This window comes from Propithecus coquereli, unplaced genomic scaffold (genome assembly GCF_000956105.1).
Source record: "Propithecus coquereli isolate 6110/MARCELLA unplaced genomic scaffold, Pcoq_1.0 Scaffold164, whole genome shotgun sequence".
NCBI classification, from domain to species: Eukaryota; Metazoa; Chordata; class Mammalia; order Primates; family Indriidae; genus Propithecus; species Propithecus coquereli.
Window position 1 is genome coordinate 4,460,178 of NW_012140969.1, and position 27,989 is coordinate 4,488,166.

At 57.6% G+C, this 27,989-nt stretch overlaps 1 protein-coding gene across 2 annotated transcripts in view; it reads right to left on the reverse strand.

Annotated features, from left to right (window-relative positions):
• The window catches only part of ADGRL1 (adhesion G protein-coupled receptor L1), a 42,663-nt gene extending 27,224 nt beyond the window's left edge, over positions 1-15,439 (reverse strand). The window contains exon 1 of one of the 2 annotated variants that reach the window (XM_012641470.1): positions 15,235-15,439. The gene's annotated coding sequence lies outside the window, so the exon portion shown is untranslated. The remainder of the gene's footprint in view (positions 1-15,234) is intronic. The other variant, XM_012641471.1, reaches the window with a different exon arrangement.
• Positions 15,440-27,989: the final 12,550 nt, after the last annotated feature.

The window sequence follows — 27,989 nt, forward strand, 5'->3', positions numbered from 1 at the left end:
ACTGGCGGGGCCACCCCACCCTCCAGGGCCCGCAGCTCACACTGCGCCCCCTTCCCATACCCCGGCAAACAGACCCACCCATCTGGGGCACCTCTGACCAAACGGGCTTCCACCTTTTCCCCACTGGAAATTCCTGGAAGATCCTCTTGTCTTGGGGGCAGCTCATCAGGGTGTCCCAGGAAGGCCCTGGACCCTCCCAAAGCCTCTTGTCCATCCTTGACCCCTGACCCCCCGCCCCATCCACCCGCCCGGCACCCTCACCCATGAGCAAGGAGGAGGGTAGCTGACGTCCTCCTGGGTGGGGGACCCAGGCGTGCTGGCCCCAGCTTGCAGCCTCCCGGTCTTGGGCAGGAATCCGAGTCCAGGCCCCAGCCCCCTGCTTCCTGTCGCCCGCGTTCTGGTAGCTAATTAGAATCCAGCTGGCTGGCGCCACAGATCAGGAACCAGGGACGCCCGAGTCCCCCTCTTTCCCCTCCGGGGGACCCTCGGGGTGTACTGGAGACAGGCAGGCGGTGCAGGAGAGGGGAGCTGTCCTCCCCGGGGGAGCCGGGGAGATGGAGGAGGGGCGGGTGCTGTGTGCCCTCCGCTGCCCTCCTCCCCGCCCCTGCCTGCTCCGTCCCCGGGCACAGCGCTCGGTTCTGACCCGTTCCTTCCTCCCTCCCGGCTGCTCCTTGTCACCTCTCTCGCTGCCTCGGTCTCCCCAGATGCTCTCAAGATCGCACACCCAGATAGATGTCTGCCCTCCGCTCTTTCCTTTAACTACACCTGGTGGTCCAGCTGTGGCCCTAGCCCAGAAGCATCAGCCCCGCCAGGAACTTTCTAGAAACACACATTCACTGAGTAGGACCCTCTGTCCTCTCCGGCCGTCACCCCAGCCTGTCCCATCCAAGGCTGCCCTAGCGTCTCCATACCACTGCCAAGCCGATACTTTCCAAATCTCTTACTTCCAGTCTAGAATCTCTCAACAGAGCCCCAACTACTGTTTCCCCCCAAAACCAAAGCCCTTGTGAAGTGAGGGCCTAGTGAGCAACCTCATTTCTGCTCCAGCCACTCCTGCTATTCCTGGGCCGCACCAGGCCCTGCCCCAGGGCCTTTGCACTTGTTGTCTCCTCTGCCTATAGCTTCTGACACCAGTTATCCACAGGGCTGGCTCCCTGGGCCTTTGTCCAAACCTAATTATTCTTCTGGTGTATGGAACGTACCCCTCATGGGGCAAGGATCACTGAATTGTTTTATTCATGGCCATATCCCCAACTTTTGGAACAGGTCTGGCACATGGCAATGAATTATTTGCTAAATGAATGAATGAATGAATCTCAGACTCCAAACCTAGGAATCTACCCTGATTCCTCACCTTCCCTGCCGTCCCCATGGAAGGCTCCATCAGCAGGTCCTATGGGCTCTGCCTGCCTCTGGCCCAAGACACCACCACCTGGGACCAGGCCACCGTCCCACGACACCAGGCCACCGTCCCACGACACCTGGACGTTGTCCCGGCCTCCTCCTTCCTGGCCTCCCCGCCTGCCTCCCAGTGTGCCCTCTGCTCAGAGCTAAGGGACGCTGATCTGAGCATGAACCTTCCCCTCGGCCCTGCTGGGGTGTCGGTTCCTCACCACGGCCTAGAGGACGTGGATGATCTGGCGCCACCAAGCCCCTCCCTCCTCCCTCCTCCATCCTGTTTGTGGAACATTCTAGCTCCAACCCCCTTCTGGCCCCCAAGCCTTTGCCTGGGCTGTTCCCTCTGCCTGGAATGTTCTCCCAGGGTCCCCACATGTCATCTGTGGCTTCTCATCATTCAGGGCTCAAGTGCAAGGTCACCCCAGCAGATGACCTACCCTGCTCCCCCCCAACAAAACAGCACCCACCCCCTTCCTCCACCTGCCATCCTTTTCCCTGTTTTTACTTGGTTTTGCTGGTGTGTTTGTTTTTGAGACAGGGTCTGGCTCTGTTAGCCGGGCTAGAATGCAGTGGTGTCATCATAGCTCACAGCAACCTCAAACTCCCAGGCTCAAGCGATCCTCCTGCCCCAGTCTCCAGAGTGGCAGGGACTACAGGTGCACACCATGATGCCCAGCTATTTTTTTTTTGTAGAGATGGGGTCTTGTTATGTTGCCCAGGCTGGTCTCAAACTCCTGGCCTCAAGTGATCCTCCTGCCTCAGCCTCCCACAGTGCTGGGATTACAGGTGTGAGTCACCACCGTGCCTGACCCTTCTCCCTGTTTTTAATTCACAGCTCTCAAGTGCACCTAAAATTACCTTTCTATATTGGCAGGTCTGTTGCCGGCCTTTCTCACTAGAACGTAAACCCCTTGACGCAGGCAGGGACTCGGAACAGGTCCTCAATAGAGACCAGAGAGGCACGTCCACGGGGCAGGAATACCCGCCTCCACGCCTCGGTCTCCACACATGGGAAAGGGAGGGTAATATCTGTTGCGCAGCCCTGGATGCCCCCTCCCCACCCGGCGGCAGCTCTCTGCCCCCTCCCCACAGCCCACAACCCCCCACTTGACAGCCCTGAGCAGACGCCGTCTGTGGCACGTTCAGATCGTTACTATACAGCGTTTTACACTGGGGGTGGGGAGCGCCTTCATCATTTGAACTTCCTTATTTCTCCCTGTTACCTCCCAGCCATGGCCGGATGCAGGGGGCGCACCGACCCAGCCCGCGCTCTCCCCTTCTTTGCCCCCTGCACCAGGCATCGGAGCAGGAGGAAGTTCAGCTGGTTAGGGGACGTTAAAATGGTGGGGAGGCCACCAGAAACCAGGGGCTGGAGGCAGCCACCCCACGTGGGTCCAGACCCCGCCTCCGCTTGCACCTGCCGCGTGCCCCTGAGCTGGTCTCTTCCGCTTCCGGGCGCAGCTCCCCAGCTCCGCTGACGTGCAGGGCACTGGTGAGGACAGCAGTCCACGTACACGTGGGGCCCAGCTCGGGACCCATCGGAGGGCGCTATCCGTAGCACGGCGCCAGTCACGGCGACCATCTGAAAGGGTGGCTCCTCTGCCCCTCCCAGGCTACGATGCTGGGACCCCAGGTGGGGTCCCCGAGCCCGTTCGCCATCCAGCCTCATGGCTTCAGATGCCACCTAGGCTGTGATGACAGCCACACTTGCTCCGCAGCGCTGCCTCTCCCTGACTGCCGACACCTCCGTCGGGGGTCTCCAAGGGACCTTCAGTCAGACCGGAGCAAAACAAAGCCCCCTGTACCAGCCAATGGTGCGACCACCCTCTTCTGGCCAAAACCCCAGGAGTTGAAACCCTTGACTTCCTTCTCTTACCCCTAAATCCAGCTCAGCAGCAAGTCCTGGGGCTGTCCACACCTCCAGAACACCCCATCCGTCCTCAGCGTCTGCCCCTCCAGCCCTGGGCCCCGGCTACTTCCCAGCTGCCCTCCAGCCCTTCTGCCCCCAAAGTCCGGGATCTCCTGACAGCCAGGGGAACTTTTAAGAAAAAATGATAAAGTACTTTTAACCATTTAAGCCCTTTCTAAGTGTCCCATTCCGTGGCATTAATCACACAGCCATTTGAACCATTAAGTGTGCTGCAATTTGGTGGCATTATTGACATCCTCAGTGTTGTGGAGCTGTCACCCACTGATATGCAACATTGATTTGGAACTTTTCCAAAACTTACTTTTTTCACCTCACACAGAAGCTCCGGACGCATTAAGCAATGACTCCCCCTACCCTTTCCCCCAGCCCCTGGTAACCTCAGCCACTTTCTATCTCTGTGAAGTTCCCTATTCCAGATATTTCACATAAACAGAAGCATACGCTATGTGGCCTTTTCTGTCTGGACTCTTTCATAAAGAAGCCTCATATTTTCGAGGTTCATCCACGCCGTGGCAGGGATCCGCGCCTCATTCTTTTTTCACGGCTGTGTAATATTCTGGTGCACGGTCGGACCATGTTTGGTTTATCCATTCGCCGATTGATCAATACTTAGACTGTTTCCTCAGAGGGTCCTTTTTAAATTTGCTCCCCATGTTTACTGAGGTGCAATTGGCAAATAAAAATTGTATATATTTAAGGGGTGCAACATGTTTGGATATCTGTACACAATGCAAAAGGATTTCCACAACCAAGCTAACCAACAACATAGACATCACCTCTCCCTAGTTACTGTTTTGCTGTTGTTGTTGACTGTGGGGAGAACACTTGAGTCTACTCTCCCAGCAAATTTCAAGTACAAACCGCATTATTACTAGCTCCGGTCACCATGCTGTGCATTGGGTCTCCAGAACTTCCTCAGCTGAAAGCTTGTACCGCCCCACCCCAAGCCTGTAACCACTGTTCTACTCTCTGCTTCTATGAGTTTGATTTTTTTTTTTGATTCCACAGATAAGTGAGATCATACGATTTTCTTTTTCCTTTTTTTTTTTTTGAGACAGTCTCACTCTGCTGCCCAGGCTACAGTGCAGTGGCGTAATCGTAGCTCACTGCAACCTCCAAGTCCTGGGCTCAAGTGATCCTCCTGCCTCAGCCTCCCGGGTAGCTGAGACTACAGGCATGCGCCACCATGCCCGGCTAACTTTTCTATTTTTAGTAGAAACGGGGTCTCAGGCTGGTCTCGAACTCCTGAGCTCGAGCGATCCTCCCGCCTCAGCCTCCCAGAGTGCTAGGATCACAGGCATGAGCCACCGCGCCTAACCAGATCACGCGGTATTTGTCTTTCTGTGCCTGGCTTATTTCAATGAGCATAATGTCCTCTGGGGTCATCCATTCCAGAGGGGTCCTTTTAAAGACAATTTCGACACGTGTTTCCCCTGCTTTAACCCCTCCGACACCTCCGGCTCCCGCCCTGTCTCCTCCAGCCACTCGGGTTTCCACCTCACAGCCTCAGCCTGTGTCCCCAATCTCTGTGTCCCTTAGGCTTTCTGAAAAGGGACGCAGACACGGGCCTCAGCCGCCCCGTATCACGGTGCCCTGTGGTCCACGCCTGCCTCTGCTGCCCCCGTCGTCCCATGACCTCTTGTGTCTCTGTTTTTATACCTCACGGGGCAAAGCTGTGCAACAGGATGAATTCGTACACAGGAAACACTCAGGGCCGAGGCTGGCACATAAGGAGGGCAAAGTGTCCCTTGTCACCATCATTGCCATCTGTATTAGTAAGCTTGGGCTGCCGTGACAATGTACCGCAGACCGGGTGGCTGAAACAGCAGAAATTTACTTTCTCACAGTTCTGGAGGCCAGATCCGAGGCCGAGGTGCCGGCAAATTCAGCTTCTGTCGAGGGCTCTCTTCCCGGCTTGCAGACGGCCGCCTTCCCGCCGCATCCTCACAGGGCCTCTTCTCCGCGCACGCAGAGGGAGAAAGATCCCTGCGTCTCTTCCCTTCTTAGTGGGACACTAGTCCTCTCCGAGCAGGGTCCCACCCTTGTGACCTCATTTATCCCTAATTGCCTCCCTGACGGCCCCATCTCCAAATACACTGGGACTTAGGGCTTCCATATGTGAATTTGGGGTTGTAAATTTCCTTTCTACCTCCCCTCCCCCAGGAGAATGGAAACTCCCGAGGCTGGGACTTGGTTTCCCTGACTGCTGTCTCTTGGTCTCTAGAACACGCAGTAGGTCCCCAAGCAAATATTTACCGAATGAACACAGGGTGAGTGATTAAGGATGGTGGTGAAGGCAGCTGGGAACGTCCTTTGACCTGGGGGCCACACCTGACCACACAGGCTGGAGACCATTGCCTGAGGGGTGCAGATAGAGCTCTCCAGGGACCAGCCCAGCGTGGGGGGTGGGAGACCCAGGCCTGACCATCCCTGTGGCTCTGGTGGGGCGGGGAGCTGTGATGGATTAAATTGTGTCCCCTCCAAAAAAACATATGTTGACGTCTTAATGCCCAGTAGCCCCCAACGTGACTGTGTTTGGAGTCTTCACAGAGATAATCGATTTAAAACGAGGTCATTAGCATGGATCTTAATCCAGTATGAATGGCGCCCTTATAAAAAGGGGAGATCTGGACACAGTCAGGCACGCACTCAAGTGCCTGATGTGCTGAGGAAGGCGGAGAGCTGAGTGATGCTTCTAGAAGCCAAGGAATTGCCAAAGATTGCCAGCAACCCCCAGGAGCCGCGAGGAAGGCCTGGTATAGATTCTCCCTCGTGGCTATTAGAAGGCACCACCCTGGCCGACACCTTCATCTTGGACTTCGAACCTCCAGAGCTGTGAGATACCAAACTTCTGTTGCTAAAGCCGCCCAGTCTGTGGTGCTTTGTTAGGGCAACCCTAGGAGACCCCCGGGGGCGTCAGGACATGGCGAGGCAGAGGAAGGGACGGGGCCCCAGGCCACACAACTTTGGGGAAAACGTTCGTAAGGAGCAGCAAGCGCCCGGGGTGGGGTGCGGCCGGGCTCTCCAGCAAGGAACTGCCCGAGATGCCAGGGACAGTGGCCGACACCTCCACATCCCGTTCGGAGCACCTTCCACATGCAGCTCATTTAACCCTCGTGACAACTACGTAGGGTGGGCACTTGCACCCTCATTTTGCAGAGGGGGAAAGTGAGGGCCCACAGCTGACATACCCAGGGGCGCGCAACTGGTAGGTGGGCCTTGAATCCAGGCAGGCTTGTCCCCCCGGGCCCGGCCTGGTGAGCTGGGGAGACCCTGGGGACCAAAAAAGCAGGTCCCTGCTGCATTCGAGCGACTACGTGTTCTCAGAGCTGCACACGCCCGGAGGGTCTGCGCCCACGGGACCAGGCGAGTCCCCACCTGTGTCTGTCCGCACCTTGCACCTCAGTGGTCTCAGGTGACCCCATTTCACCCGTGGGAACTGATGGGGACCCAAGCCCGGGCTTTTCCAACTCCTGGGTCACACGGTTGGCCACCTCTGCTGGCCACCCACCCGCCTCCATGTTTGGGTCCAAGCCCCACGTCCATCTCAAGTTCAAGGGTGGGCACAGCAGGGTGGGCCACTGAGGCCCCAGACTCTGTCCTCGGGTGCCCTAGGGTGAGGACGGGGAGGGTGACAGGAGGAGAACCGGCTGTCAGAGGAGAGGGGGCGCCTCTAGTCTGCCCTAGCCTGCGGTTGCCATGGCAACCCTCTGTGCTCGAGTGGGTGGGAGTCTGAGTGCCTGGGGAGGGGGGAGGAGACACCAAGAAGGGGGGTGGGGGTTTCTGGGCCCCTCACAGCCTCGCCCCTTCCTGGCAGTAGCCAGCCCCTCTGTACACAGCCCTCTAGCTGCACCTCCTGCCTCCTGCCCACTCCTCAAATCCAGCTGCCTCCAGGAAGCCCTCAGGCATCCACATGCATCTCTGGGGAAGTGGCGGCTGGGAGTCAAAGCTCTTGGGTCTGAATCTGCTGTGTGGCCTCAAACGGGGCTCTTGGCCTCTCTGAGCCCGTTTCCCCATCCCTACTTGGGGACGAACAGACCTACCTCCTAGAGACAGAGGCACACGGTCCTCAGCTACGTCTTCATATGCTCACTCCCCACCCCTCCCAGGCCTGCTCTCTGGTCCAACCCCACCATCTTCCCCCTGGACGGCCCTCCCTCTACAGGCTATTCCCCCCATGGCCAGCAGAGGGCCCCTGTGAGCACCCAAGTCAGTGACATCCCTCCTCTGCCCAGAACCCTCCATGGCTCCCACCTCATTGAGAGTAAAAGCCAAAATCTTCCCCCAGGCCTGTAAGGCCCTACACAATGGGAAATACCAGGCACAGTCCTACCTCAGGGCCTTTGCACAGGCTGTTCCATCTTCCCCAGATACCCTCACGGTTCCTCCAGAGTCTGCTTTTGGCCTTTACTCCGATGTCACCTGCTCGGGGAGGCCGTGCTGGCCCCAGCGCTCCTCCACCCTGTCCTGGCTTTATTTCTCCATGGTACTCCTCACCAGCATGCCACGCACTTTATTTATCTGCTTATTAACTCTCTGCCACTCGATGTTGACTCTGCGGGGTGAGGTTTGCATACTAGGTCTTGTCTGTGGCCGGGTCCCCAGGGCCCAGCACAGCACCTGGTGCAAGTAGGAAGTTGATATATAAATGTTCGATGAAGACGCTTTAAAAGGTCACCCTGGCTGCCAAGCAGCGCTGGACTGCAGGGGGGTGGAGGCCGTTCAAAGCATCCCTTTCCCTCAGATGCCTCCTCCTGGGTCTCCCCTGTCTGATCTCCACCCTGAAGCCAGAATGATCTTTGCACAATGAAAACCTCATTGCATCCCTCCTTGCCTACAACCCTCTATGGCTCCCTATTGCCTCTGATGCCTTAACATGGTAAATCAGGCCCTCATCTCCTGCCACCTTCCCATCACCTTGTCTGCTCAGGCACCTCCTGCAGTGCCTGTTCCCCCCACCCCATCCCCCTCTCTGTCGCGCGTGCGCGCACACACACGCACAGTTCCAGGGCCTCGGTCCCTACTCTCTTCTTCTCTCTTCCTTCCAAAGGCTCTGCCCACCAGGACTGCGTTGGTATCTCTCATATCCACTCTCACAGTTCTGCTCCCCTAATTGGACCTGGGCTCAGCTGTTAAATGTCTATCTTTCCCACCAGCTAGGTCTCAAGGAGCAAGTCCCATCTGGGACTTTCTGGCTGTCGTTGCGTGGCCAGCCAGGGCCAAGGAGCGGGTGCCTGCTCATTTGTTTAGTGAACAAAGACAAAACAAACTCAAAGCGCAGATTGTCCACTTGGTAGATAGTCACCGAGTTCCTGCCTGGCCACAAGTGTTAAGGAGGAAAACGTGCCTCGAGGGGAGAGAGAGTATGGGGGTGTATGTGTGGGTGCAGATGTAGACAGGGCGGCCAGGGAACACCTCCTAAGAAGGTGACATTTTAGCAGAGACCTCAAGGAGGTGAGCCATTCAGGTACCTGGGGAAAGAGCACCCTGGGCAGAGGGAATGACCGTGCAAAGGCCCTGCGGTAGGAATGTAGGAATGTGCTGAAGTGTTGCTGGAGCCCAGTGAGTAAGGGGCAGGGTGGAAGGAGGTGAGGGTGGCAGGGCGGTAGTGTCACCGGGTAGGTCGTGCAGGGCCTTGTGGACCCTGGAGGGGGACTTTGGCTTTTCCTCTGCTTGTGGTGGGAGCCGTAGAGGGTTCTGAGCAGACGAGGGACGGGATCTGCCCGTATCTTCCTGTCCGCCAGGCTGTCAAAGCCAGAAACCTGAAGTTTCCCCCTGCTTCTGATCTTCCTTTTGATGGCGGCCCCATGAACAAACCAAAACACAGACTCCCAACCCCAGGGCTGGCCTCCAGCCTCCCCTCTCCACGATCCCACTGAGCCGCCACCTTCTCTCTGGCCGCAGGGCAGCACCTCTCTCCCACAGACTCTCTCCCTCCCCACCACTTTCCCTCTCCAGGTCACAGCTGGGAAGCCCCCTCCTCCAGGAAGCCCTCCCTGACTTGCACCTCCTCTGTGCCACCCACCCTGGCAGGTCAGTACCACGGCGGTCTGTGATCTGTTTCCATCCACTCCAGGGTGTTTGCTGTCCAGCCCCGAGCCTGGCACTCTGAGCTCAGCAGAGCAGGGCTGCAAAGAATTACAGGGCCTGAGGCAGAGGGTGCAGAGGTGGCTCGGGCACCCCTGCTGTCCCCAGATGCCGGCAGTGAAGGAACAGGGCGGGCAGCCCAGAGACCTGAAGCAGAGCAGGGCAGGATGCCTAGCAGAGCAAGCGGGAAGAGGCCCTGGGCATAGCACCCTTAAGTCACAGGTTCAAATCCCAGCTAAGTGCACTCCAGGACACCCACATCAGTCCTCTGAGCTCTGTCTCTCCACAGGGGAGACGATGGCCTCACCAGGTGGCTGTGAAATATTACTCAGTGATTCCATACATCTTTTTTGGAGCACTTACTATGTGCTTACTATGCCCGGCACTGGGGAACCAACACAAAGAGAACCAAAGCAGTCGATTCTATAGCGTCCCAGTGTTGTTATGGAGGAAAATGCCGGGAAGAGGGCTGGTGGCGGAGGGGACGCTGGGGGGCGCTGCAGTTTTAAATGGGGTGATCAGGAAGGGACGTCTCTCCTGGGCAAGATGACACTTTGGCAAAGCCCTGCAAATGTGAGGAAGGAGCCAGGCAGATATCCAGGGAAGAAGATTGCTCCAGGCAGGGAACAAGGCATGTGCAAAGGCCTTGGGGCTGGGCCCTGACTGTTTGAGGAATAGTGGCAGCAAAGAAGCCAGTGTGACCCTGGGGCTGTGAGCTTGGGGGAAGAGTAGGAGGAGCTGAGAATGGGGAGGTGTTGAGGACAGGCTGTGTGGGGACTCGCCATGCACTTAAGCACACAAATGCTCCCCCAACGGGGGCTGCCCCTCTGCCGATGAGGGTGAATCCATGGGTGCTCCAACCGTCACCACCAGCGGCCACTGGGTGGCGCTCTACAGCAGGGGTTGGCCTGGTATTATACAGCTAGTGTGAGCTAAGAATGGTTTTTACATTTGCAAAGGGAAGAGCAGAAGAGGAGAAAAAAGAACATGCCACAGAGCCCACTGGCAGCCCACAAACCTGCAACCTTTACGACCCTGCTGTTTGCAGAAAAGTTTGCCAATCTCTACTCGGGAGCCATCGCGCTCAACCCAGGATGCTGCTGGCCCGGACCCCGGGACATTTAGTAATGTCTGCAGATACTCTGAGGTGTGACAACTGGGGGAGGGTGTGTTCCTGGCATCTCGTGGGTGGAGGCCAGGGCTGTTCCTAAGCAACCTCCATGCACAGGACGGCCCCCCACAGAGAATGACGCGGTGGCGCCAAAGTCGGGAGCGCCACGGCTGGGAAACCCTGTCCTACAGAGCCAGCCCTGGGCCCCTGGGCTCCCCGCACCTCCTCCTCGAGGGGCAGAAAGGAGAAAATGCACCCGCCTTCCCGGTTTGCCCATTTGTGACTTGCACGGTTATTTTTAGCCTCAGTATCTATTTATTGAATGTTTATCTTCCTCCAAATTTTGGAGCGGGAGGTGGGGGAGTTGGGGGGGGCGCTTCTGTTTGGCTAGTTCCCTAGTGCGCCGGGGCGGACATGAATAAGGGTCCCATCCCATGAGAGAGGGGCTGGGGTCTGTGCCCCGGGAGGAGGGGGGAGCGGCTGCTCAGACCTTGACCCCGGGGCTCCTACCCCCTGGCAAGGGCACGTGGTCCCCATGTTCCCCCCGCGGATCTAACCTTGTGGCGCACACAGCTATGCTGGGAGCCACCTGCCCACAAAGATAACCTCACACACTCCAGTGCCACGAAGCCACCTGAGAGTCCACACAGGTGTGCGCTCAGGGACAGGTACAGGGCAGGGGCTTGGCTGCAGGGGAGTCACAAGGCACGGACGGGGGAGACCTCCAGGCCTTTGGAGGGGCTGCCTCCTATTGACTCAGGTGAGATTTCCCAAACACATCCTGTGGGCCAGGTATGACTCTAGGTGCCTGAGACCCGAAAGCCAAATGACAACATCCCCACACACTTGGATCCTTGTCACGGAGACAGACAGTAAACAAACAGGCACAAAACGCCAGGAAATTACAGAGTATGTGAAAAGCCATGGGCTCTATGGAAAGTCAGAAGGAGTGTGGGAAGCTGCGATTTTAAACAGGGTGCATGGGCTAAAGGTTACGGGGGAGGTGACATCCGAAGGGGGTGAGGGAGCAAAAGCTCGCAGATGTCTGGGGGAGGCTCTCGGGTGCAAGGAACAGCCAGTGCAAAGGTCCTGGGGCTGGCTCATGCTTAGCATGTCGCAGGAGCATCAGGGAGAAAGGGGGTGAGGAGGAAAGTGGTGCAGAGCCGGACCCTAGGATGCCCCAAGCCTGGGACTGATGTAGTGCCGGGGTGCAGGCAGTGGGGGCTGCTGCCCTCAGAGTCTGGGGCCACCTTCCCCAGCTGGGACCCTGTCCACTCCAGAGGATGAGACACAAACCTTTTCCTCAACTCCCATAATAGGAGCCCTTGACTCAAATTGCGTATGTGTTGCTAGACTGTGAGCTCCACAAGGACAGGACATGGCCACCGTCTTTCACGGCGTCCCCAGCATGGCGCCTGATGGACAGAGCACAAGGCGAGCGTGTGCAGGCTGCATGACGAGGTACACCCAGCCTTGCTCCAGGGAGCCCGAGAACACACACCTGAGCACACGCCTGCAGGTGCACACGAGATGCAGACAGGCCCATGTGTGCACACAGACAGCTGCTCCTTCGTGGAACCCCCCACGGCACACGCACGCAGCGCCCCCTCTGCAAAACTCACAAGCACCAGCACACAAGAGACCACAGGCTGAGCCTGTTGGACACGTGGCCACACACACGCTTGGCCGGATTACCACCCAAGCCACGCACACAGGGAACACGTACACGCAGGTACAGACACACAGCGGACAGAGGACTGGATTCCAGGGGCAGCAGGAGCCCCCTCCCGTGTCGCTACTGAGCCTCCCACCCCACCCTGGGACGCCACCTTCCTCTTCCATCAGGGCATCCGACAGCAGCCACTTAGCCCCAGCCCAGCCTGGGAGGAACGCTGTCTCGCCCAGGCACCTCCACGGTCACCGAGGCGGGGGTTCCAGACACGAGGAACCCCCACCCCCAGAGCCCCTCCTCCCCTCGCTCCCCACGGAGGGAGTGGAGGAGGGGAACTGTCTGGTGTCTGGAAACCGGATCCATGAGAGAGGAGCCCACACAGAAACCAGAGCTTTGCGTGTCCTTGGCCACACGTCTGGCCGGGGACGCAGGCGGGGGGCAGAGATGACGCTCTGGCTCCCTGCAGCCCATGCGCGGGGATGGGGGGGTGTGCCCCCCTGCTCCTCACTAGGGGTACCCGCTGCCTGCCCCCCAGCCCCCACCAAGATACCCGCACTGGGGTGGAAGCACCACACACCACACGCTCTGCCGCCAGCCTGGCGGGGCAGGGAGGACAGACGCCCCAGACACAGGCAGCACGCAGCCCACACACAGGTAGAGACACCACCGGCCAAGAGCCCAGACCACTTGATGCAAACAGGCTCCCGCTGCTGGGCCCAAGCACCCGCGGGCCCCTCTCTGTGTGCCCACAGGGTCCTCCTAGGACCCCCAGGAGGAGAGGCTCCCGCGGGCAGGCTAGGAATAGACACAGGGCTTTGAGTCTCACCCCTTCCACCTCCTCCCTGCAGGCTGCACAGCCCAGGTGTGCTGGTCCCCAGCTCCCCACCCTCCCCCGACCCTGGTGCTGGCTCCACACCCAAAGGCAGGCAGCAGGGCGAGCGATCGATCGCGGGGTACACAAGCCCCCCACGAGTGGGGGTTGAGACCAGCGCACCGTGGAGGCAGGGAAGCAGGGCCTAGCTGGGCACCCGAGGGCAGAAGCCACACGCACACGGGGTGGGCGCAGCAAAGCCCCGAGGGAGGTCACCAAGGGGCGGGAGGAAGATGGTGGCAGTGCCAGCAGGGGGGCAGCACCCACACGTGAGCGCACACACGTACATGGCTCCATGCACGGGTGCGATCGCTGCCAGCCACGGAATTAGTTCCCTTTTCCGCTTTCCAGATGATTTTTCATCTCTGTAATTAATGGGCAAGTCAGTTCTGAACGGCATGGCAGGCAAATTGCTAGTTAGGAAAATCACGGATAATTTTCTCGATATGATAATGAAGGTTGTATTCCTTCTCTTATTCTCCCTGTTTTCATCCTACTTTTAAGTAATAAATTCGGCATTAGTGGGAGGGGAACGGGTAGGAAGGAGAAGTCACCTGCCCCCAACACTGGGGCCTGACCCGGGCCCACGCAGAGTCCTCGGCCCCTCTGGCCATGGGGAAGATGAACAGGATGAGAGGTGTGGACGCTTCGTGGGGCACCCTGACACCCCAGTGATCAATTCAGGGCGCCAGGTGCAGGGGAGCAGATGGAGGGCTGTCGGGCAGGGTGAAGGGGCTGGGGCTGGGGTCGGGTTACAGGCTCATGCCGGGGTGCTGGAGAGGGGTGCAGAAACCAATGGCCTCTGCCCAAGCAGCATGGAGGTGAACAGGCCCAGAAGAGACATCCACCCTGTGGTGTCCCCCACACCTGTCCCCACACCGCCCAACCTCCTCTCCTCTCCTAGGAGAGAGAGAGACAGAGAGAGAGAGAGAGAGAGAGAGAGAGAGAGAGAGAGAGAGAGAGGGGAAGAGAGAGAGGAGGCGGCCAGCCATCTTGGCAGCCATTTTGAACCCCTCCCCCTACTCCCCCAGGCACACCACATGTTGGGATGTGGGAAGACAGACCCGGAGTCCCGAGGAAGCCAGGAGGAAAGGGGGTCCTGTCTCAAACTGGGATAGAGGGACACCCATGCAGCTGCCACAGCTGGGGGGCAGAGGGGCTGGGGTGAAGGGACCAGGCAGGTACAAGAGAGGTGTGGGCCAGGGATGGGGCAGTGTGCTGACCTAGACTGGAAGTGTAGGGACAGAGGTGTGTGGGGGGCTGTGTGCAGGCAGGGTGCTGTCTTCAGATGGGGGCTGGGGGGCACACCGGCTCTAGCCTGGGAGGTCATTTTCTGGCCATGGCTGGCACACACACAGCACCCGCCACACTTAGGACCTGTGCTGGCCTGGGACCCTCAGACGGGAGGATGACAACTGAACCTCCGCAGCTCTATCCGATGCCCATCTGGGGTGGGAGTGGGGGTGGGGGGCTCGTCCTCAAAGCACGAATAATCCCGGTGGGTCAAACCTGACAGCCTCCCATGCTGAACGTGGTACCACAGAAAGATGCTGTCTGGCTGCACCCCCTCCTCCTGACAGCGGCGCCCCCCGGGTTGCAGCCAGCTCGACACCCAGACGGATCCCTCCCCATCCCCCGCGCCACTGCCTCCTAGGGAAAAACACCCCCCAGCCCAGCATCCTGTGGTGTCAGCCCCCGACACGGCTCCTCCGGGGCCCGGGACCCGCGCAAGGCGCGCACACGCACCCTCTCCGCTCACACCCAGACACCTACACAAACAGGGCGCCAAGCACCCGCGCGCACACGCACCGGGGACACGCAGGCACCGCCGCGCCGCTTCCCCACAAAGGCTGGCGCGCGCGCGGGCACACGCAGCCACGCGCGGGCACACTCGCCGTCCCCTCCCCCCGCCAGGCACCCTGCGGCCGCCCATCCGCACCCCCGCGCCCAGGGCGCGCCGTGGGGGCCGCCCCTCCCGGCCCCCTCGCCAGTGGGGCTGGGGAGCGGGAAGCCCCTCCCGCTCAGGTGCGGTGACCCACGGCTCCAGCCTCCCCTCCCCCCTCGAGGCCAGGCCAGGCCCTGGCTCCTATCCTTCCCACCCCCCTCCCCGCGCACACCTGGCCCAGGTGCGGCGTCCTCCTAGCCCTGGGTCCGCAGACACTCACCTGTCCAGCGCTGCTCTGGGGTCGGCCCTGCGTGTCCCTCCTGCGGCTCCGCGAACCCGGGCCCCCCGCCCGGCACATCTCCCGGAGCCGGGGCAGGGGGAAAGCGGGTGGAGGGTGGCCGGGCGAGGGCAGCCTCCGTGTCCCTTCCTTCCCCTGGCCCAGCACCGCCGCCACCGACCAAAAATTAAATTAGAAAAAAAAAAAAGGCGGATTACACAGCTCCAAAGGCGGCCCCCTCGCGGCGGCGGAGGCTCGGGGCTGGGGGCGAGCGGGTCTGCGCCCCTCCCGGGGAGGGAGGCGGTGGAGGCGGCGGGGCGGGGGCGGCGTCAGAGCTCCGGGGGCTGGGGCGAGGCGGAGCGCCCCGAGGCGGCGCCAGCAGCGGCCCGCATCTCCCCCGCAGCTCCGCGGCCCCGACGGAGGCGGCACGTGTGCGCCCAGGCGACTTCCCAGCTCCCTCCGACGGCCGAGGTGGCCGAGGGGTTAACGGGGCAGCCGGGGCGCTCCCGCAGGCCCCCGCCGCCCGGCGGCGCCGCTCCGGGGCCCGCACGGCCCCATCCGCCGGGGCCTCCTCGGTAGACAGCGGGGCGGGGGCGCCGCAGCGCCGACAGCTCCCGCGCCGACGGCTCCGGCTCCCCGCAGTGGCCGCGGGGGGCTCAGGTTGGGGGCGGGCGGCGCGGAGCTGGAGGGGGGGCGCGGCTGGAGGCGGGTGCCGCGGCGTCGCGCCCCCGGTGCGGCCGGAGGGGGGGGGCGCCGGGCCGGGCCCGTGGGCACCGCAGGACGCGCGGACCGAGCCGGCGCCGGGCACCAGCAATGACAAGCCGCCTGCTCGCCCGCTCCCCGGCGCACCCGCTCCGGGAGGGGGGCGGCGGGCGCACGCAAAACCTGGCGTGGAGTCGCCGCCCGGGACTGGCCGCCGCAACCTGCCCGGGCTCACGGAGAGCCGGCCCGAAAACCCGGGCTGGACTTCCCTCCTTGTCGCCTCCTCTCGCCCCCACCCTGGAAAAGCGGCGAGCTGGAAGGCGACGCGCTGGATCCTTGCGCTGAATGGCGAGTGGGGGAAGGGTGACAGGCGCACTGAAGACCCGGAGCGGATTCTCCAGCAGGGAAGTGAAGGCAAGGCGCCCAAGCTGGTGAGGGGAGAAATGGGGAGATCTGGGAGGCTTATGCAAAACCCGGGTTGGATTAGACAGAAATGGGAGGAACGGGGTGGGGGGGCAGCTGGGACATGGCCAAATGCATACAGGGCACGCAAATTTCGGGCCGGATTCTTTCTCGGGAGACGGAGTAATGCGTCAGGCCTAATGCAGTGGGGACAAGCAAGACCCGGCCTAGAGTTGCCGGGACCTGGGCTCACAGAGGGGCTCCAGGAGGGGGCTGCCCCCATCAGCCTGGTAGCGACGTGCCACGGGGAGGGACAAGAGGAGGGCTGGACTCCGGGTACGAAAGGATTCGGCCGGAGCGGGCAGGTAAAAGCGGTTTCTGGATCCAGGGGCGATGCGAAGGGACAGAGATGAGGCCGCTACCCTGGGAGACCAGACCTACAATGAAAGGCGCAGGAGGGACGCAAAGCCAGGACTGGAGCGCAGGGGACGGGATGAGACTCCCCCCTACACACACACACCCCTCTACGCCCCAGCATAAGGTTCCCGGGAAACCGGACAGGGGCTTGGAACTACCGGGCAGAAGGGGCAGAGGGGTCTGCTGAGGGGAGGTTAGTATCTATAAACGCCTCAAACGTCTTGCTTGGGAGGGTGGATGTCACGGGGAGAAAAATTGAATTTTCTGTTCTCAGCAAGAGCAAAAACCCGGCACGGATTGTCACCATCTAGCAATTACACTGCAGCTGCTGGACTCTTAAGAAGTAGGGCAAGGAACAGGCTTGGGTTCCCAGGCGTTGGGCCCAGTGAGGCAGGGGCCAGGTTTGGGGCTGAGGCCGCAGAAGGAGCCCCGCATCTCCTCTCTCTTCTCGGGGTGGGGAAGGCTGTCCGACCTGGCTTGGGTCCCCCGCAGTCAGAGTTGTGACTGACAAGACCCATGGTGGGGGCTATAAAACCGGGCCCCAGGCCAAAAACAGGCACATCAGCAGAACTCAGTGAAGGGTGGGGGTTGGGGGGATATGGGGGGGCAGAATCCTGGAGGGGAGGGAGTGGGGAAGGGGAAGGCCCTGGGAGGTAAGATCCGGTCCGGATATCCGGAGATCAGACCTGGAAGCCCGAATGCTGGTTCCATTTTCTGAAAGGTAGGTGCAACTGTGAGACTGAGGGTTCTGGAGGAGCAAAAGCCGGGTTTGGATCCTCGGGGGAAGGGAGTCCGTCCAAGTGAGGCCTAAATGTTCAGGCAACTCAAGCAAAGTTCAAAGCCGGGCTGAATCTCAGCAGTAAGGCGGACACATTCTGATCTGGAGTTCAGAGAAAGGGGCCGGGCTGAGGAGGTGGAGGGGGAAAAGTCCAGCCCCTCTGTGTGCACTGCTAACCAGGCTTTGCGCAGAATGGGTGAGGAGTAGGGAAGGGTTCCAGAGTAGGGGTGGTAAGTACACAAAACTTGGGGCAAACTTGGATGGGAAAAATGAATATCTAAGAAAGCCTGAATTGAATATCTGCAAGGCAGTGAACTTGGCCTCTAAGAATCCCTTCCTAGAAGCATGTCCTGGTGGCTGAGCTGGGGGAGGAGCAGGGACATCAGACTTCCAGGCTGGCTGGGTGATCGGGGCCCACCTCTGTGACAACCTGCGCCACCCTCCGTGGCCTTCTGTGGACAGCCATCATTCCAGGACTGGGCAGGGATTGTCATAGCCCAAAACCTGAACCAAATCTAGACCAAGAACTTCAGGACAGAGGGCATAGGTGGGTCACCTTCGTTCCTTCTTCATGCCTGGGATTCCATGGCTGTAGAGCTTTTGCCTTGAATCTGAGAGGTGATCAGACAGCTGGATCTAGGGGACCACAGGGGTATACAGTGGGCATTGATGGGTGCAGAAAGGATCCCATCCACCTTTGGCTGACTGCGGATCTCTTGGGTATGGAGGTGGAGGTGGGGGTCCCACCTCCCCATGCCTCAGTTTCCCACTTTGAGATATGGACCGCACCAAGAAAGACACACGAAGGCTTTGAGGTGCTGGGGAGAGCGTGCCATGCCTCCTGGGCAACCAAGACATCCTCCCCCACATCCAGGCAGCCGCTTTCTATAAACACAGGGGAACAGAGTGTGGAGCTCAGGGAGGGCTGGGCACCTCCAGAGTCCTCTGGCTCCAAGCCTCCTCCTGCCACCCCACCCTCCAACCCTGAGCCGCCCACCCACCTCCCCCTGCAGAGGGAGCCTAGAAGTGAGCCTTGGCGGTGGTTCTAACTCGCACTCTCTAGGGGAGGACTGGCCTTTACTTATACGAGGAGAAGTGGTGGCATTCTTTAAGGGACCTGCCCCCAGCTCAGTTTGGAAAAATCCTGGCCGGGACCCCCTTTCCAGAACCTCTTAGTGATGAGGGGAGCGCCCCAGGCAGGAGTGGTTCACCAGCCTCCATGCCATCCGTCTCCTGGACTCCTGGGCAAGGTGCTCAGGAGGAAAAGGGTGCTTAGAGGCTGGGTGCGCGAAAAGAGTCCCGGCGCCCCCCTCCCCCCACCGCCCCAGACCTTCAGCTGCGCAGCCGCAGTGGAGGCCATGCCAGCAGCCGGGCTCCGGGAACCAATGCGTGCGCGCGCGCGCCGGGTGCCCTGCACTGCTCTGGTCGGTCCCCGCGCCTCGGATACTCTACTCCCAGGGCGCTCCTCTCTTCGAGCATCCTACTTTGCGCCTCGGGACCATCCCGTGCCCCGCGCCTCGGACACCTCACGTACTGCGCATCCTGTCCCGCGGGATTCCCACGGTGCCATGCGCCTCGAGCACCCTACGTTGTGTGACCCCTGCGCCTGGGCGCCCCACCTTCTGTGCACGCGTGCCAGAGAACCCCCATGCTCAGAGTGTCCCACGCCTAGGGCACCCCAAGTGCTGCTCCCTTTGCGTCTCGGGGACCCCACATTCTGTGCATCTGTCACGTCTGCCACCCCAGCCTCAGACTTGGTTCAGCTCGCCTGTGCCCTCTTCCACCTTCCCTGTGCCTTCGGTGTGTGGCGCCCACTGCCTCGGGCTCCTTGGGTCCTGCAGGTGCTCAGGCGGCCAGACTCTGCAACACCTTTTCGGGTCCTGTATTCATTCCTTGCATTTATTCCTCAAACAGAGCGCCCCTTCTACGTGCTTATCTGCCAGGTGCGGAGGGAGGATGCCGTAGGGCGCAGGACACAGGACAGGAAGCTTTCTCAGGGCCACTCCCTTTCTAATGGAGAGACACACGGAACGCATGGTGGAATTAGCCCCGAGAGCGAGCAGAGTGCCAGGGGAGGGGATGATGGATCTATCCAAGCCCCGAGGAGTGGGTAGGTGGGGTTTTGTGTGTTCCTGGCTTTCCTAGAAGCTCCCTGTATACCCCCACCTCGGGCAGTTTCTCAGCTGCATCCAATTCCAGCCACACTACCCACCCAAGTGGAGAGCAAGGAAAAGAGGTCCCAGAATTGGGCTGAGAGGATGGGGGCTGGGGGTTGGCATTAATTCCAAATGCGGTCTTTGGGGGGCGGTGGGGACCCTTCAATCAGTCAACAAATATTTATTGAGCACTTATTGTGTGCCAGGCACTGTGGTAAGTGCTGGGGGCACAGTGGTGAACACGATTATCTGTCCTTTGGGGGTGGTATTCTGATCAGGAAAACAGACAAGATCAGATAAATAAAAGATACAGGATGTCACATGATGATAAGTGGCACAGAAGAAAATTAAGGAAGGAAGACATAGGCACGTGGTGGCTGCAATTTTAGAGAGGGGAGGTCAGGGAAAGCCTCTCTGAGCAAGTGGCACTTGAGCAAAGACCTGAGGACATGAGGGAGGAGCCCTGGGGGGGACGCTGGGGGAAGGGTGTTCTAGGCAGAGGGAACAGCCTGTGCAAAAGCCCCGAGGTGGAAACATTTGGGTAGACCCAGGAGTGCCTGTGTGGATGGAGGGAATGAGTGAGTAGGAGAGAGGGAAGAGGTCAGGGCAGGGAGGTGTTGGAGCAGATTGCTCCCAGTGACGTGGGAGCCATGGAGGGTTCTTGAGCAGAGGAGGGGCATGCCCTAGCTCAAGTATTCACAAGGCGCCCTCTGGCCACTGTAGGTGGGGAACAGAGTGTGAAAGTCAAGGGCAGAAGCCAGAGACCAGGGAGGAAGCGACCAGGTCGGGGCTGGTGGTGGGACCAGGGAGGTGACAGCGCAGGTGAACAGTGGGCGGATTCTGGGTGCATTTTGAAGGTGGAGCAGATGGATTGGAAGTGGAATGTTAGGAAAGGAGGCAAGTCAAAGTCTGTGGCCTGAGCGAGCACCTAGAAGGACGGAGAAAGTGGTGATGGGACAGTTTTGCAGGTTAGATCCACGACATATGTTTCATTTGATATGTCCAAGTGCAGGTGTCAGGCTGGGGCCTAGAGAGGCCTAGGCTGGCTGAGAAATGGCTCCAGTGAACACCAATAGATTCATTTATGCTTTCTGGTGCCCTGTGAGGTGGGAGCTTTCTCCCCATCTTACAGAAGAGGCAACTGAGGCTCCACAACTCACCCAAGTAGTTACTGGGGAGGCCGAGGCAGGAGGATCGCTTGAGCCCCGGGGTTCAAGGCTGCAGTGAGCTATGATCACACCACTGCACTCCAGCCTGGGTGACAGAGCAAGCCCCTGTCAACATAAAATAGTATTATAATTCAATATTTTTTTAAAAAAACAAATTTATGCAAAAATATCCATCATGAGCAAAATATCAACTTTTCAAATGAAGACAGGACCAGTAACTGCGCCCTGCTGGATGGCGCCAGAGGGAAATGGAAAAAACATGAATACCGAGGTTGCCTTTATATGGAAGATTTTGATACTTTGTTCATCATGGGTTTTGTGCATGAATTTTAATTTCTTTAAAATATTGCATTATTAGTATTATTTATCTTGATGGCTGTTTTTTGCCTTACTTACGTCACCTGGGCCCTGATCATGGTATGAAATTGAATACGATAGATTAAGTCACTCTTCCTGGAGCTTACACATTACCTAGGAGACTAAAGATTAAGTAGTAACAAGTTAAGAAGATAACTTCAGAGTGTGATCAAAGCTATGAAGAAAAAAACACGAATGAGGAATCGTGAGGTGGGGGGTAGGTGGGTACGATTTAGGCTAAGGTGGCCAGTGAGGACTTCTCTGAGGAGGGGACATTTGAGCTGAGCCCTGAAAGCTCAGAAGAAGCCCATCATGGGAGAACAGCAAGTGCAAAGGCCCTGTGGTTGGAACAGGCAGGATTATTTGAAGGGTATGAGGGCTAGTGTGGTGGGAGGCAGTGAGGAGGGTCTAGACTATATTCCCAGTGATGCTGGGAGCCTCAAGAAGGCTTTCAGGAGGAGGACATCACCTTATTTGCATGTTTAAAAGATTATTGGGGTAATTCCTTGACAAGTACAACATAGAATTACCATATGATCCAACAATTCCCCTCCTAAGTATAACTGAAAGAATTGACAACAGCTCCTCATATGGATACCTGTACATGAATGCAACACTATTCGCAATGGCCAAAAGGCAGAAACAACCAAAGTGCCCATCAATGGATGAACAAATAAACAAAATCCATGCAGTGGAATATTATTTGGCCATTAAAAGGAAAGAAGTCCTGGCCCGCAGTAAAACATGGATGAAGCTCGAAAACACTGTGCTCAGTGAAAGAAGTCAGACACGAAAGGTCACATAGTGTGTGATTCCATTTACATGAAACCTCCAGAATAGTTAAATCCCAATCCACACAGACAGAGAGCGGATGGGTGGTTGCCCGGAGCCGGGGGAGGACGGGGTGGGGAGTGACTGCTAATAGGGGTGGCTTTTCTTTGGGGGGTGATGAAAATGTCTTGGAACTAGACACGATGAATGTGCTGTAACACCATGAATTGTCCACTTTAAAATGGTTAGTGGTTAATTTTATGTTATGGGAATTTTATCTCAATTTTAAAAAATTATAGAGGTGATTTGAGAGGGATGCAGGGTGGTCATCACTGCCACCCAGGTGAGAGGCAGGTGGTGGAGGCTTGGAACGGAGAAGTGGGGTATATCTCTTTCCTTTTCTTTCCTCTTTCTTTCTTTTCTTTCTCCTTCTTTTTTTTTTTGAAACAGGGTTTTGCTCTGTTGCCCAGGCTGGAAGGCAGTGGCGCTATCATAGCTCACTGCAGCCTGGAACTCCTGGGCTCAAGCGATGCTCCTGCCTCAGCCTCCCAAGTAGCTCGGACTACAGGTGCGCACCACCATGCTTGGCTTAGTTTGGGGTATATCTTAAAGGCAGAGTCAACAGGACCCCTTAACCTTTGCACGCCTGTTGGACTCTGCTCAAATGTTACCTCCTGAGCAGTCTGCTGCAAACTGCAAACACCCCACCCTCTTCACTCCCTAGTTGCTCTCCTCCGAATAGCATATCCAGAGCTGTTTTTGTTTTCATTGATTTCTGTGTCCTCCCGACTAGACTATCAACAACCCCTCGATGGGCCGGGTGCAGTGGCTCACGCCTGTAATCCTAGCACTGTGGGAGGCCAAGGCGGGCGGATTGTTTGAGCTCAGGAGTTCGAAACCAGCCTGAGCAAGAGCGAGACCCCATCTCTACTAAAAATAGAAAGAAATTAATCAGACAACTAAAAAAAATATATAGAAAAAATTAGCCGTGCATGGTGGCGCATGCCTGTAGTCCCAGCTACTCGGGAGGCTGAGGCAGGAGGATCGCTTGAGCCCAGGAGTTTGAGGTTGCTGTGAGCTAGTGCCAGGTTGAGCTAGGGCCACGGCACTCTAGCCCGGGCAAAAAGAGTGAGACTCTGTCTCAAACAAACAAAGAAACAAAAACAACCCCTCGAGAGGCCAGGGATGCTTGTTTCTTGTTCACCGCTGTATGCTCAGAGCCTGGAACCGCTCCTGGAACACAGTAGGCGCTCAGGTGAAAGTGGGAATGGAGTAAAGCGAGGTTCCAGTCTGAGCAGCAGGAGAGAGACCAGAAGAGGAGGCGGGTTCCCAGTTAGGCACCGCCTGGGAGGGGAGCCCAGTTGGGCTGCGCTTCCTTCCCCGGCCGCTAGGGGCCGCTGCCCCGCTGCTCTGCGGCCGCCAGGTGAGGAGGCCCCGCCCCTTCTCCCCAGGTGCGCGCGAGTCGCTGTCGCCCGGCCAGGGGGAGGGAGAGGAGGAAGAGCGCGGAGCTGGGAGAGGAGTTGAGGTGTGAGGGGACACAATGGGGGTGAAGGGAGAGAGCTGAGCGTGTTGGAGATGGGGGCTGCTGAAAGGGAGGGGACAAATGCAGGGGCAGGTTGGGAGGTGGAAGAAGGTGAGGAGGGGAAGGCGACAGCCCAGTGTTTGGGAGAGAGGAGGTGTGAGGAAATCACAGAGGACAAAGGGCAAAGTCGAGGGAGGGCAGGCAGGTGACCAGGTGAGGAGTCAGTCTGGGAAGGGCTTGACTTGGGGAGGTTTGGACAACGCATGTGGAGGGCTGGGGTGGCTGGTGGTGGGACAGGCCCGTGTGGTTGAGGACCCCAGGGAAGGAGCCCAGAATTGGACTTGGGGCCAATGTCGTCTGGAGCCAGAGGGCGGGGATCTTCTCAGGCCATGATCCCTTGAGCCAGCATGGGGTAGGAGCTTTTTGTTTGTTTGTTTGTTTAGACAGTCTCCCTCTGTCACCCTGGCTAGACTGCCATGCTCACAGCAACCTCAAACTCCTAGGCTCAAGCGATCCTCCTGCCCCGGCCTCCTAGAGTGCTAGGATTACAGGTGTGGGCCACCTCACCTAGCCAGGAAGGAGCTTCTTGGGAGTGAGGTGTGCCTGCCAAGCTCACCTGAGGGGCTCAGCTAGCTTCTGCAGGAGACAAGGCCAGGTAAGTGGTTTATTCAACCTGGCACTAGCTCTCCCTCTCTCTCCTTCGTGCCCCATGGCCAGGATTCATCATGGCATGAATTGGGTGGTGGAAAAACAGCAATGAAAGAGATAGATGCAGCCCCAGTGCTGGCCAGGGGGCTCAGAGAAGGTTGCCCTGGGAAAGTGGCAGGGAAGCTGAGAGCAGGAACCTGCTGGCTCAAGAGAGAGGGCCCCCTGTGGTGGTCTGGGCGGAGAGGATCACTCCTGGAGAGGCTCTGATGGTGTCACCAAGAAAAATGCCAGCAGGGTCCAGGCTGCAATATGGCTAGAGTCCTGCCAGGTCTAAAGGGACCCGGGATTTAGGGTCATGGTGACTCCTGACCTTGCATGGGCTTATTTCAGGGGCCACAAAGCCACATGCTGGCCAGGTAATGAAAGTAAAGAAATGGGGCAGGTACGAGGCAGTGGGGAAGGAGGGTGGTAGCTGTGGGGAGCTGATGTTGCACCCCCTTTAAAGCAAGCAGCCACTTGATACTACTCAACTCCAGCCAAATGCTACCACCCGGGAGCTCAGACTCGGTGTTGCCAGAATGGATTCTTCAAGCGAAGCCAGAAAGCAGGGTCGTTGTGCAAAATTCTCAGAGCTTTACACATCACACAGGAATCTACTAAAGTTAAATTGCTATGACCCAGCAATTCCATTCCTTGGATTGGTTCCCAGTGAGAATGGGAGCTTATGTCCACCCAAAGACACATCCATGGATGTTCGTAGCAGCTTCATTCATAATTGCCAGACATTGGACACCTCCCAAATGGCCATCAACTGGCAAATAGAAAAGAAATTGAGGTTCGTTCATGCAATAGAATACAATGCAGCAATGAAAAAGAATGAGCCCAGTGCAGTGGCTTGCAGAGGCCAAGAGGGAAGGATTGCTTGAGCCTGGGAGTTCGAGACCAGCCTGGGCAACATAGCAAGACCCCATATCTATGAAAAATTCAAAAATCAGCTGGGCATGATGACACATGCCTGGAGTCCTAGCTACTCAGGAGGCTGAGGCAGGAGGATCCCTTGAGCCAAGGAGTTCGAGGCTGCAGTGAGCTATGATGGCACCACTGCACTTCAGCCTGGGTGACAGAGCGGGACTCTCTCTGAAAAGAAAAAAAGAAGAAACCAATACACACAGCATGCATGAATTTCAGAGACATAATGTTGAGCAAAGAAACAAGATGCAAGAAGAACATACTGAGTGATTCCATTCCTGTGACGTTCAAGGTCAGGCAGAAGAAACCTATGAAGAAAGTCAAGGGGAGTCCAGGGTTTCTTAACACTGGCACCATTGACGTTTGTGGCTGGAAGATTCTCTGTGGTGGGGACCTGTCCTGTGCATTGTAGGACCTTGAGCAGTGTCCTTGGTCTCTACCCACTAGAGGCCACTAGCTACCCCCGATTGTGACAAATGTCCCTTGGGACATATTTGGCATAATCACTGTCAGATGAGAGCTGCCGGCCTAGTGGTACTTTGGGGCAGGACATGCACTCGGAAATAGCCCTGGGGAGCCTTCTGGGGGACTGGAATGTTCTATATCTTGAGCTAGCTGGTGGTGACAAGGGACGAGAGTACACGGAGCTGTACTCTTAAGATTTATGTGCTTCACCGTAAAGGAGTTAGCCCTACAACATGGATGACCCTTGAAAACATCATGCTAAGTGAGAGAAACCAGACACACGAGGCCACACAGTGTGTGACCCCCGTTATATGAAATGTCCATAACAGGCAAATCCACAAAGACAGAAAGCAGATTGGTGGCTGCCAGGGGCTGGGGGAGGGGGAATGGGGAGTGACTTCTAACAGGGAAACCTAATGGGATTTCTTTTGGGGTGGTGGAAATGTTCTGTAATTAAATAGAAGTGATAGTTGCACAACTCTTGACTATACAAAAAAACCCACTGAATCATATAATTTAAAATGGTTAATCTGGTCATGCCTGGTGGTTCACACCTGTAATCCCAGCACTTTGAGAGGCTGAGGTGAGAGGATCGCTTGAGGCCAGGAGTTTGAGGCTAGCCTGGACAACACAGCAAGACCCCATCTCTGAAGAAATGAAAAAAAATAATTAGCCAGGCGTGGTGGCGTGCACGCCTATAGTCCCAGCTACTTGGGAGGCTGAGGCAGGAGGATCCCTTGAGCCCAGGAGTTGGAGGCTGCAGTGAGCTATGATCATGCCACAGTACTCCAGCCTGGGCAACAGAGTGAGACCCTGTCTCTAAAAAAAAAAAAAAAAAAAAAAATTAATCCTCTATGAGGTGAATTTGACTTCAAAAAGAAATTTTTTAAAACAAAGAGTTAACTTACACAGGCCAAACAAACACACATCCTTAGGCCGGCTTGGCCCTGGGGCAGAGGCAATTCGGAAGCAGGGCAGGGAAGGGAGAGTGATATTGCACCATCCAGGAGAAAGCGAGGCAGGGGAGTTGTGGGCGTTCTTGGTGGGGGGAGACACGAAGCAACTCGGAGGCGAAGAAAAGTATGTCTCGGCTCAGGGGAGCGTTCCCTCTTAACCCAACCTGTCAGCCCTGGAAAGAAATCAGCTGCAGGTCAGAGGCCAGGCAGTGAACTGTTGAAGGGAATGCAGAGTTCTGACGTGTGAAAGAGAAATGACAACCGCTCAGCGCAGCCCAGCCCGACACCGTGGCGGGGGCGGGGCGGGGGTGATAAAACGGTGCTTGCAGGAGGGGGTGTGTTCTCTGGGAGCTTGGAGGAAGGTGGGGGCGGTCACCCCAGTTCTTCTGCAGTGGGAAGAGGAGCAGGTTTCCTGAGGGCTCGGCTTTTGTGGAAGTTGGGAGCCAACAAGGTGGCATTTGGGCCTAAGCGTCCCTCCTGGCAGGGAAACTATCCCTGCGGGCCAGGGAGAAGAGAGGACGGCAGGCTTCTAGGGTTAAGGCGGGGTGTCCCTCGTCTGGGTCTCCTCTGGCTTCTGAATGAGGCCGGGCTCAGTGGCTCACACCTGTAATCCCAGCATTTTGGGAGGCCGAGGTAGGAAGATTGCTTGAGCCTAGGAGTTCGAGACCAGCCTGGGCAACATAGCAAGACCCTGTATCTATGAAAAATTTAAACATTAGCCAGGCATGGTGGCATGTGCCTGTAGTCGCAGCTGCTTGGGAGGCTGGAGCAGGAGGATCAGTTGAGCCCAGGAGTTTGAGGCTGCAGTGAGCTATGATGATGCCACTGCACTCCAGCCTGGGCAACAGAGCAAGATGGAAGGAAGGAAGGAAGGAAGGGAGGGAGGGAGGGAGGAAAGAAAATCATAAGGAAGAGAGAAAATAGAAAATATGTTTACTATTCATTAATTGGAAGTAGATCGTCAGAAAGGTCTTCATCCTCATCTTCACATTGAGTAGGCTGAGGAGGAGGAGGAAGAGGAGGGGTTGGTCTTGCTGTCTCAGGGGTGGCAGAGATGGGAGAAAATCCACATATAAGTGGACCCGCATAGTTCAAACTCATATTGTTGAAGGGTCACCTGTAATAGAAATGTGTTTCTCACAGTTCTGGAGGCCGGGAAGTCCAAGATCAAGGCGCTGCTACGTTGGGCGTGTGGCGAGGGCTCGCTCTCTGCTTTCAAGATGGCGCCCTGTTGCTCCTTCCTCCTCCGGCAGGGACACAGGCTGTGTCCCCACCCGGCAGAAGGGATGGGAAGGTCAAAAAGGGACTTACTCTCCCCCCAAAGCCCTTTTATAAGGGTACGATCCCACCCATGAGAATGGAGCACTCATGGCCTGGTCGCCTTCCCAGGGCCCCACCTCTTGCTACCATCACTAAGGATGATGTTCCATTGTAATGAGTTTTGGA